This window comes from Drosophila virilis, unplaced genomic scaffold (assembly GCF_030788295.1).
Source record: "Drosophila virilis strain 15010-1051.87 unplaced genomic scaffold, Dvir_AGI_RSII-ME tig00001479, whole genome shotgun sequence".
In the NCBI taxonomy this organism is placed as follows: domain Eukaryota; kingdom Metazoa; phylum Arthropoda; class Insecta; order Diptera; family Drosophilidae; genus Drosophila; species Drosophila virilis.
This window is the reverse complement of record NW_027212837.1, coordinates 1,324,283-1,334,566: the sequence shown is the minus strand read 5'-3', so window position 1 is coordinate 1,334,566 and position 10,284 is coordinate 1,324,283. Positions and strand designations below refer to the sequence as shown.

Sequence of the window (10,284 nt, the reverse complement as noted above, 5' to 3'; positions counted from 1 at the left end):
TTCCAGTTGGTGAGGGGGGTGAGTTGGGGACAGCATAACGAAAGGTCTATATGGGTGAGTGTGTTGTGTGTTGAGAAGTGGGTGGGTGTTAAGTTATGTTAAGTTAAGTTATGTTAAGTTTGTTGTTTAAGGCCGGTTAAATATGTTTTATGTGTGAGTCCCATCTGTATTTATTGTTTATTGTTAGTCCTAAGATTTTTAGGTTGGAGACTGAGGGAATTGGGCTATTATTGCATGAAATGTTGCATGTGCAGTTCTGCTGTCGACAAATGTGTGGGTGTTGGCATTTTTCTAGGGAAAGTGAGGCTCCTGAGTATGAACACTATTCGTGAATTTTTGAGAAAAGGCTGTTGAAGTTGTACGTTTGGTTTTTTTGTCTATTGAGGGGAATAATAAGGAAAAAGTCGTCGGCATAGGCACTGAATTGTATTTTTTTTTGTAGGCTGATGATGTAAGCGAGTCTGTTGTAGGCAATTAAGAAAAGAATGACCGATATTGGCGATTCTTGGGGGATGCCGTTGTAGAGGTGATATGGGGAGCTAATGCTATTTTTTATTTTCAGTCTTATTTTTCTGTTTGACATAAAGTTTTTGACGAAGTTAATAATGACAGAGGTGTGCTTTTTGGTTTTCAGCAACTTGGTTATCAGGTGGTCTGCAAGGAGCAGACCGTCTGAAACCGATTTGCCGTGTTTAAAACCCGATTGGTTGGGTTGGATGAGGTTTTTTTGGGTTACAAACCACCATAGGCGTTTGGCTATTATTTTTTCTAATGTTTTGGATAGGCAGCAGTTAAGTGAGATTGGTCTATTGTTGGTTATTATTGTTTTGTTTGAGTTGGGTTTTAGGATAAGTATAACTAGGCTGGTTTTGTAGGATTGCGGGATGAAGTTGTTGAAAATGGTATTAAATAGGTTTGTGATTCTGGTTTTTAGTACGTGGGAGGTGTTTTTGATCATGATTCTGATTCCTCTAAGGGAGTGTAATGCAGCTAGGAGTTCTATTTGTCTAATATCAGATTTTATTGTCTGTGCTGTCTCACTGGGAATGTAGTTGGTTTTTGCTGTGGTGTTTTCTGAGGTATACAATGATGGGCTGATTGTAGGATTATTTTGTTGAGGATTGCCGCTTCTTTATTGATGTTTGTACTGTTAGGTATAAGTTCGCTTATATCATTGGTTAACTTTGAGAAAAGTTGCCAGTCTGCTTCTTTTGTTTTGAACAGGGGACTAGAAAAGTTTGTTGTCTGAGATTGCGGGAACAGGGAGATTAGGATTGGGAAGTGATCACTTCCATGGAGGTCTTCGAGTATTTTCCAGTTAGTGAGGGGGGTGAGTTGGGGACAGCATAACGAAAGGTCTATATGGGTGAGTGTGTTGTGTGTTGAGAAGTGGGTGGGTGAGCCGTCGTTAAGTATAGTGAGGTTGGCGTTTTGGATAAATTTGGATAGGATTCTGCCTCTTCTGTTGTCTTGATGTGATCCCCAGGAGTGGTGCCAGCTATTGAAGTCGCCTAGTAGAATTTGGTTGGTGTTGGTATTGTGCGTTTCAAACTGGTCGCTTAAACATTTAAGTGAAAAAGTTATGTTGGGAGGAATGTATGTTGAAAAGATTCTGATTTTTGTTTTGGACATGATCTCTATTCCAAGAGTTCCTAGGGGTCTAGGTTGGTTTAATTGAGTGTGTTGTACGGATTTGTGGACTAATATGGCTACTCCACCGAATCGGTTGGAGGCTGTATTTGTACAGATTTTGTAATTTATTGGGACGGGGATGGGGGTATTTGTGTTGTAATAATGGGTTTCTTGGAGGCAAATGACTTGTGGTGAGTATTTTTTTATTATAGTTGAGAGTTCACTGTAGTTGATTGTGTAACCCTTGATGTTCCATTGAAGTATTATGTGTGACATTTTTGACATTTGGGTGTTATGGGTTTGGTTTAGGTTTAGGTTAAATTAAATTGAGTTTAGGTTATGAGTGTTATGGGTTTGGTTTGATTTCGGTTTAAGTTAAGGTTAAATTAAATTAAGTTTGGATTTGGTTTTAGTGTTTGGTTTGGTTGTTTTGAGGGTGGTAGAAAGATTGTTAGAGTTATCTTTAGCATATAGTTTGATTTTTAGGTCTTCTGTGAGGTGTGATGTGTATGGTTTGTTTGTTGCTTTGGTGTGGTGGGTGATGTCGGTATCCATGTGTTTTGGTTCTGGTTCGATCGAGTTAGGTTGCTGTGCAGATGTTGGTGATGGTGCTGGTGGTGTTTTGGTTGATGATGTTGTGTAAGAGGCTGCATTGAGTCTGCTGTGAGCGTGCAGTGCAGCTGAGATGGTTTGGTGTGTTGTTTTAGTCAGGGGTGTGAGTTGGGTGATTGGCGATGTGTTTGTTGGCGTATGTGTATTTGGTTTATTTGGTGCTTGCGTAATGGTTGAGTGTTGTGTTGTATTGGTGAGAGTTTTTGCATAAGATGTTCTGACGTGTTGGCCGTGTCGATTGTTATAGATGTTAAGTGCGGTTTTGTGGTCTGTTTTTTCTGTAATTTTTATAGCTGTTAGTTCTTGTTGTTTCAAGAATGCAGGGCATTTGCGGTCGAGGGGGCTGTGTTGGTGATCGATATCGGGATTGTTGCTGCAGTTAAGGTTTTTTTTCGTTTTTGCAAAGTTCGTTCTCATTTGTATGTTTTGCGTTTGAGCAGTTTTTGCATGTTTCTATGCCTTTACATACTGGTGTTGGATGACCAAAACGGAGGCACTTTCTGCATCGTAGGGGTAAGGGAATGTACGGGCGCACTCGGACTGTTTCGTAGCCTATTCTTATTTTTTCTGGGAGATTCAAGGTTCCGAAAGTTATTATGATGAGTCCAGTTTCTATTAGCATAGTGTTGTTTTCATCAGAGTTTGTGTTTGTTGGTGGTTTTTTTTAAAGATTTTTCTAACTTCTGTTACATGTTGTGTTTTTAGTTCCATGAGTATTTCATTTTCGGCTATGCCGCGCAATTCGTTGCAGTAAATGACTCCCTTTGTGGAATTTAGAGTTTTGTGTTCGGTGGCAGTGATTTCAATATTTTTCATTAGTCTTAGCCTTAGTAGTTTGATGGCTTGTAATTTGTTTTTTGTTTTGATTAAGAGTGAGCCGTCTTTTGTTTTCTTGCATGTTTCAACTTCCCCATCGCAAGCGAAGTCAATTGTTTTTTTGATAACGAACGGTGAAACGTTTTCAAAAGTGTTGTAGTTTCGTTTTATTGTTATGTACTTGGGTTCGCCTAGGTTTGTGTTGTTGGATTTTAGTGCGTGTGTTCTTATGTCCGGTGGTTCGTGCATGTTTGTTATTGTTGGGCAGATGCCCGCGATAACTGTTGATGCTGTTTTTGTTGTTGTGTTTTTCGTTTGCGTTTAGTGTTTAAAATTTGTTGAGCTTTGTGTTGGTTTTGGTTTGTTGTTTGTCGCGTCTTTAGGCTTTGCTGTAACACGTCTTATCTCTTCGGAGGTTGAAGTGGTACTGGACTGTTGATATATGAATCCATTTTGTGTACTGAGGTTGGCTCCGTACAAAAAAATTTGTATTTTTAAGTCGATGCAAATATTAATGTAATTTTTTATATTTAAAATTATTTATTAAATTTTTATTATTTTTAAGTAATACAAAATAAATTAAGGAAATAAAAGTGCAAATTTGTTGTTTTCAAAGATACATTTGATTAATTTTTATTTTTTTTTTATTTTATTATTTTTTGTTCGAATTATAAAGAACAAAGTACGCAGGGAACACCGCGAGGAGGCTATTATAATTATAATAGGGTCATAACTAAATATGACCTTCGAGTCGACTTGCAATGTAATTGTATTTTTTAGCACTCCTTTATTTCTTAATTGGAGAATAAAAATAATATTAATTTTATTTAAAGAAATTATGTAAATATTTGCATCGACTTAGAAATACATATTTTCTGCGGAGCCAACCTCAGTACACAAAATGCATTCATATATAAATACATATTTGGGATAGGTCATGATCTGCGCTTGAAAACTAACAAAATTAATTTCTTGCAAGCTAAAGCCAGAGCAGTGAATAACAACACATACTTTAAAGTTCTTATGCATGTATAATTCACGCATACAACGAAAGGTGCACGCACGCTATTGGCTGAGACAAGAACTTTTCTCGAGCATACACCGTCCAAAAAGAAACGTGAAATCAATCTATGTGTGCTATTTTCTTAACATAGTTATTGCGCAAGAAGCGCCTTGTGTAAAAATGATTTAAGTTTTTAAATTTTCCTGTAAAATTAATCGGTAATATCTAGGGTAATATTTCATTTAATCCATGCATTTCATGGATAAAGCACAAGCACTTTGCGTCGATCGTAAGTTCTAAACTTTTTCGCTCAATGTACTTCGAAAACGAAGCTACGCAAAGCAGCATCGACTAGCTTTGCTGATGGCAGGCTGGCGACTAACTTCGTAGCTCGTGTCAGCATCAGCAAGCCGCGACTTCGGCATTCGTTCGTCTGGTCTTTGGAGAACGAACAACCAGTCGGCAGGCATGCCGTACGAAGCCTTAAAGGCCAGATGAAAGGACAGGCTAGAAATTTTGCGTCGCATTCAAATGTATGGGCGGTACTCATCTTAGTGTTTATATTTTCTTTGGTTTAGCCATATATATATAAATATATATATATATATATATATATATATATATATATATATATATTTATTTGTATTTGATTTTATTAATTTTATTTCATTTTCTCAATGTTACAAAGTAAATTACGGAATTATTGTTCGATTTTTTATTTTCAAATGTTGTTTGCGCTCTTTTTTTTTTAATTTAAATCTTGTCCAGATCATTTGCCTGGCTCATATACCTCTTTTTTAAGCATTTGTTATGCAACTTGTATAATTTATAAAAACAATTGGCGCACATTATAACAACAATTATTATCAATAGTATATTTACTAATTGTAAATCCATGTTACTTGACTCTACTTTATCAATGACATTAGCAATGGAATCCACTGTCTTTAAGTCTACTAGTCCCATTTTTGGTTTATATATAATTAGCATGTGGTATTTTCTATATCATGAATTGCCATTATATTGCCCTTTGGCTATATGTCTTTTCTTTTTATTATTCACTCGCAGGTGAATTTACAATTTTTCCCGCCTATATTTTGTACAGCCTTCCAACATGTACTCTGATCGGGCGAGCTCTCGCTCAATTTTTTAAAATCATATATATATAAAACTAAAAATTCGTAGTGCGCTCTTTGTAGCGCTGTCGGTCCACTGTCGAACCTCGTTCAAGTTGCCGGTGCTGGTCTTCGCACAGGCCGGGATGGTTATATGTTGCCCTCTATTGCGCTCTTTGTTGCGCTGTCGGCTTGTCAATTTGGCAAATCAGTGCGCAGCCAATGTTGTAGAATGGACCCTCACAGTCCGCCGGACATTGTCTCTTATATGCTGGGATAGCTGTTTGAATATGAGGAGTTACTTTCTTGTTTGTAGTTTGTATCTAGCGGTAGGAGACGGATGCATTTTGTTTTTTGTTTATTAATTGCACTAGTTGTGCTTCACGAACGAGCACTTTTCATGCATGGAAACAGAATCGTTCCATGCTGGCGGGTTATCTTGATCGTTCAAGTCTTTGATGAGACGGTCAATTTCCGACCTCAGTCTTTGTTTGACACCACCGCGCTTTTTCTGTTACTTTGGTTTCTTATCCATCCGCACTCTACTCACTTAAATATTTATTTATTGTCCACAGCAATCCCTCCATCGCTGCTGTCTTTGTATTTTTTGCCAGAATTATGGTAAATGGGATCTGCTGTTGCTGTTGTCTTTGTTGAAGTTTGTTGTTGTTTGTTGCCAGCATTCTTGGCTGCCTTTCCACTAGTTTTTGGGATGTTTTTTATTCACTGCAGGTTAGTGAGACCATTGTCACGGTCGCCATGTAATGTCGTTACTGATATACAATTTAATTTAATACACTGGCACGTCTGTGCCGTTTAACTTTAGTTTTCAGAATGATTTTATTCAAAGTAAAATATTGCGCTTAACCTATGGATACATGTATATACTTATGCTGATATTGGTTAACAGCTACAAAGAGAGGGAGAGAGAGTAACTTGCATATGCTTGTGTTAGTGAGCATATATGTTGCTCATGGTATGCGCTCAGACGAAGCGTGGGAAATGCAGCGTAAGCATAAACGGTCAGCTATAGAGACTAGTGAACTGCGCTGCGTAATATGAACCAGAGCCAATATATAAAGTGGCTCTGGGCTTGTTTAATGTATAATTTTTATTGTATGCGACAAAGTGCCGCATACTTTATATTTGTATATAGAGTGTTTTTTTAAGGAATATACACACTATATGTCGGGAGCTCCCGACAAGGAAATACCCTGAACCCCCTTATTCCAACACCAAATAAATTTAAAACAAGTAAGAGGTTCTAGTCTAGAGCTCCCGACTGGGAGATACCCTAAACCCTCTTCTTTCAACATCAAATGCATATATATATTCTACTTTAGAAGCTATATGTCAAGTTTCGTGACCTAGCTCTTATTATTTACCAAAACTACTCAAAACACAAAATATATTTTCATTGATTGCTTGGAAACGGAGTACGTTATCGATTATCGGAAACAAACTCGATCTGCGCACGCACTAAAAGCACCTACATTTAAGATTTCAAGTCGCTAGCTCTTATAGGTTTTGAGATCCTTTCGTTCATACATACGGACATACGGACAGACAGACGGACCTGGCTAGATCGACTCGGCTATTGATGCTGATTAAGAATATATATATACTTAATGGAGTCGGAGATGCTTTCTTCTGCCTGTTACATACATTTGCATTTTGTACAAATACAATATACCCTTATACCCATTTAAAATGGGTTCAGGGTATAAGAAAAGTTCCATTGGCAGGGTTCGAACTCGCAACTGACCGCATTACTTGCTGTCGACTCTGCTCGGGAGCTCCCGACAAGAGCCTCTTATTTTTTTTTATTCCCTGAACCCATTAAAAATGGGTATAAGGGTATATTGCATTTGTGCGAAATCCAAATGTATGTAACAGGCAGAAGGAAGCATCTCCGACCCCATAAAGTCTATATATATGCTTAATCAGCATCAATAGCCGAGTCGATCTAGCCATGTCCGTCTGTCTGTCCGTCCGTCCGTCCGTATGTATGAACGCAAGGATCTCAGAGCCGATAAGAGCTAGAGACTTGAAATTTTAAATGTTGGTGCTCCTAGTTCCCGCGCAGATCGAGTTTACTTCCGATAATCGATAACTTACTCCGTTTCCAAGCAATCGATAAAAATCGATATCGATAACCTGTTTTTTTTTTGGCAATTGTGGTAAATAATAAGAGCTAGAGTCACCAAACTTGACATATAGCTTCTAGAATAAAATATATATGCATTTGATGTTGGAAAAAGAGGGTTCAGGGTATCCCCTAGTCGGGAGATCCCGACTATAATCTCTTAGCCGTTTTTTTGCTGGTGTGGCTGTTGAGGAAAGTCGACAGTAGGTAATGCGGTCAGTTGCGAGTACGAGCCCATCCAAGGGAACTTTTTTTTTAAATTTATTTGGTGTTGGAATAAGAGGGTTCAGGGTATCTCTAGTCGGGAGCTTACGACTAGATCCTCTAACTTGTTTAATTTATTTGATGTTAGAACAAGAGGGTTCTGGGTATTCCCTAGTCGGGAGCTCCCGACTAGATCCTCTAACTTGTTTAATTTATTTGATATTAGAACAAGAACGCCTCCCAGCTACTTCCACACATCAATTAATCAAGTTAATAACCCAACTTTTATTGCCAACCAATTTAAGCCACAATTTAAATGCAATTGACTTTTTTAGGATACACAAATATTCTATGGCACAATAAGATATACTGTAGAAAATTTCATAAAGACGGCTAAGAAAAAACCAAAAATATATGCAACTGCGCAATTGGATGAGGCAGCAGCCTTAAGAATGTCTGTATACAGGTACACACACATTCATGCACGTCTGCTTCGCATTCTAACAGCATGGGAATTGCGAATTTTTTCTGTAATGCTATTTAAGTTCCTTATTTTTAACATAAGTAGTTAATTATTGGTGTGGTTGCTGAGTAGAGGCATAGCAAGTGGTGCAGCCTGTCGCGAGTTCGAGCCCTACCGGGGAAAGTTTTTTTTTATGCCCGAACCCATTGAAAATGGGTAAAAGGGTTATATTGTATTTGTGCAAAATGCAAATGTATGTGACAGGCAGAAGGTAGCATCTTCGACCCCTTAAATTATATACATATTCTTGATCAGCATCAATAGCCGAGTTGATGTAGCCATGTCCGTCCGTCCGTCTGTATGTAGGAACGCAAGGACCTCAGAGCCTATAAGAGCTAGACTTGATATTTTAGATGTAGGCGCTCCTAGTGCCTGCGCAAATCGAGTTCGTTTGAGATAATCTTTAACTTACTCCGCAGCCAAGCAATGGACAAAAATCGATATCTAAATAGTGTTTTTCGGTCAATTTTGGTAAATAATATGAGCTTACATCACCAAACTTGACATATAGCTTCTAATATAGAATATATATATGCATTTGATGTTGGAAGAAGAAGGTTCAGGGTATCCCCTAGTCGGGAGCTCCCGACAAGAACCCCTTACTTGTTTATTTTGCTGGTGTGTCAGCTGAGCAGATTCGACAGCAAGTAATTCGGTCAGTTGCGAGTTCGAACCCTGCCAAGGGAACTTTTCTTATACCCAGAACCCATTTTAAATAGATATAAGCAAAGACAATATAAACACTAAGTTGAGTGACGCCCATAAATTTGAATGCGACGCAAAATTACTAGCCTGGCCTTTCATCTGGCCTTTGAGGCTTCGTACGGCATGCCTGCCGACTGGTTGTTCGTTCTCCAAAGACCAGACGAACGAATGCCGAAGTCGCGGCATGCTGATGCTGACACGAGCTACGAAGTTAGTCGCCAGCCTGCCTTCAGCAAAGCTGGTCGATGCTGCTTTGCGTCGCTTCGTTTTCGAAGTACATTGAGCGAAAAAGTTTAGAACTTACGATCGACGCAAAGTGCTTGTGCTTTATCCATGAAATGCATGCTTTATTTAAATTAACGAATAATTTTACAGGAAAATTTAAGAACTTATATAATTTTTACACAAGGCGCTTCTTGCGCAATAACTATGTTAAGAAAATAGCACACATAGATTGATTTCACTTTTCTTTTTGGACGGTGTATGCTCGAGAAAAGTTCTTGTCTCAGCCAATAGCGTGCGTGCACCTTTCGTTGTATGCGTGAATTATACATGCATAAGAACTTTAAAGTATGTGTTGTTATTCACTGCTCTGGCTTTAGCTGGCAAGAAATTAATTTTGTTAGCTTTCAAGCGCAGATCATGACCTATCCCAAATTTTTGTTGATATATGAATGCATTTTGTGTACTGAGGTTGGCTCCGCAGAAAATATGAATTTCTAATTCGATGCATATATTCACATAATTTCATTAAATTAAATTAATATTATTTTTATTCTCCAATTAAGAAAATACAATTACATTTCATGTTAACTCGAAGGTCATATTTAGTTATGACCCCATTATAATTATAATGGCCTCCTCGGGGTGTTCCCTGGGTGCTTTGTTATTTATAATTCAAACAAAAAATAATAAAATAAAAAAAAAAATTAATGAAATGTATCTTTGAAAACAACAAATTTGCACTTTTATTTCCTTAATTTATTTTGTATTACTTAAAAATAATAATACTTTAATAAATAATTCCAAATATAAAAAATTACATAAATATTTGCATCGACTTAAAAATACAATTTTTTTTGTACGGAGCCAACCTCAGTACACAAAATGCATTCATATATCAACAGAAATTTTGGGTAGGACGTGATCTGCGCTTAAAATCTAAGAAAATTGTTTCTTTGCCAGCAAGAGACTTTGCCAGAGCAGTGGATAACATCACATTCAAATATGCTGTTATGTATGTATATTCCCACGCATACAAACATAATTGCTTGCACGGCCCTCATAGAGCCGAGGCTGAGAGCAAATTCTATTTTAAGCTTTTTCGTTCTCTCGGCTTTGAATGTAACAGGCAGAAGGAAGTATCTTCGACCCCATAAAGTATATATATTCTTGATCAGCATCAATAGCCGAGTCGATCTAGCCATGTCCGTCTGTCTGTCCGACTGTCCGTATGTATGAACGCAAAAATATTAAAACCTATAAGAGCTAGAGACTTGAAATTTTAGAAGTAGGTCCTCCTATTGCC

The 10,284-nt window shown here is 37.7% G+C and overlaps 1 long non-coding RNA gene across 1 annotated transcript; it reads right to left on the bottom strand.

Annotated features, from left to right (window-relative positions):
• Positions 1–5,106: 5,106 nt before the first annotated feature.
• On the bottom strand, positions 5,107–6,105 carry LOC116649927 (uncharacterized). Its single transcript, XR_004302878.2, has 2 exons — positions 5,729–6,105; positions 5,107–5,458 (listed from the first exon to the last, which is right to left on the bottom strand). It is a non-coding gene; the product is annotated as an uncharacterized lncRNA (long non-coding RNA).
• Positions 6,106–10,284: the final 4,179 nt, after the last annotated feature.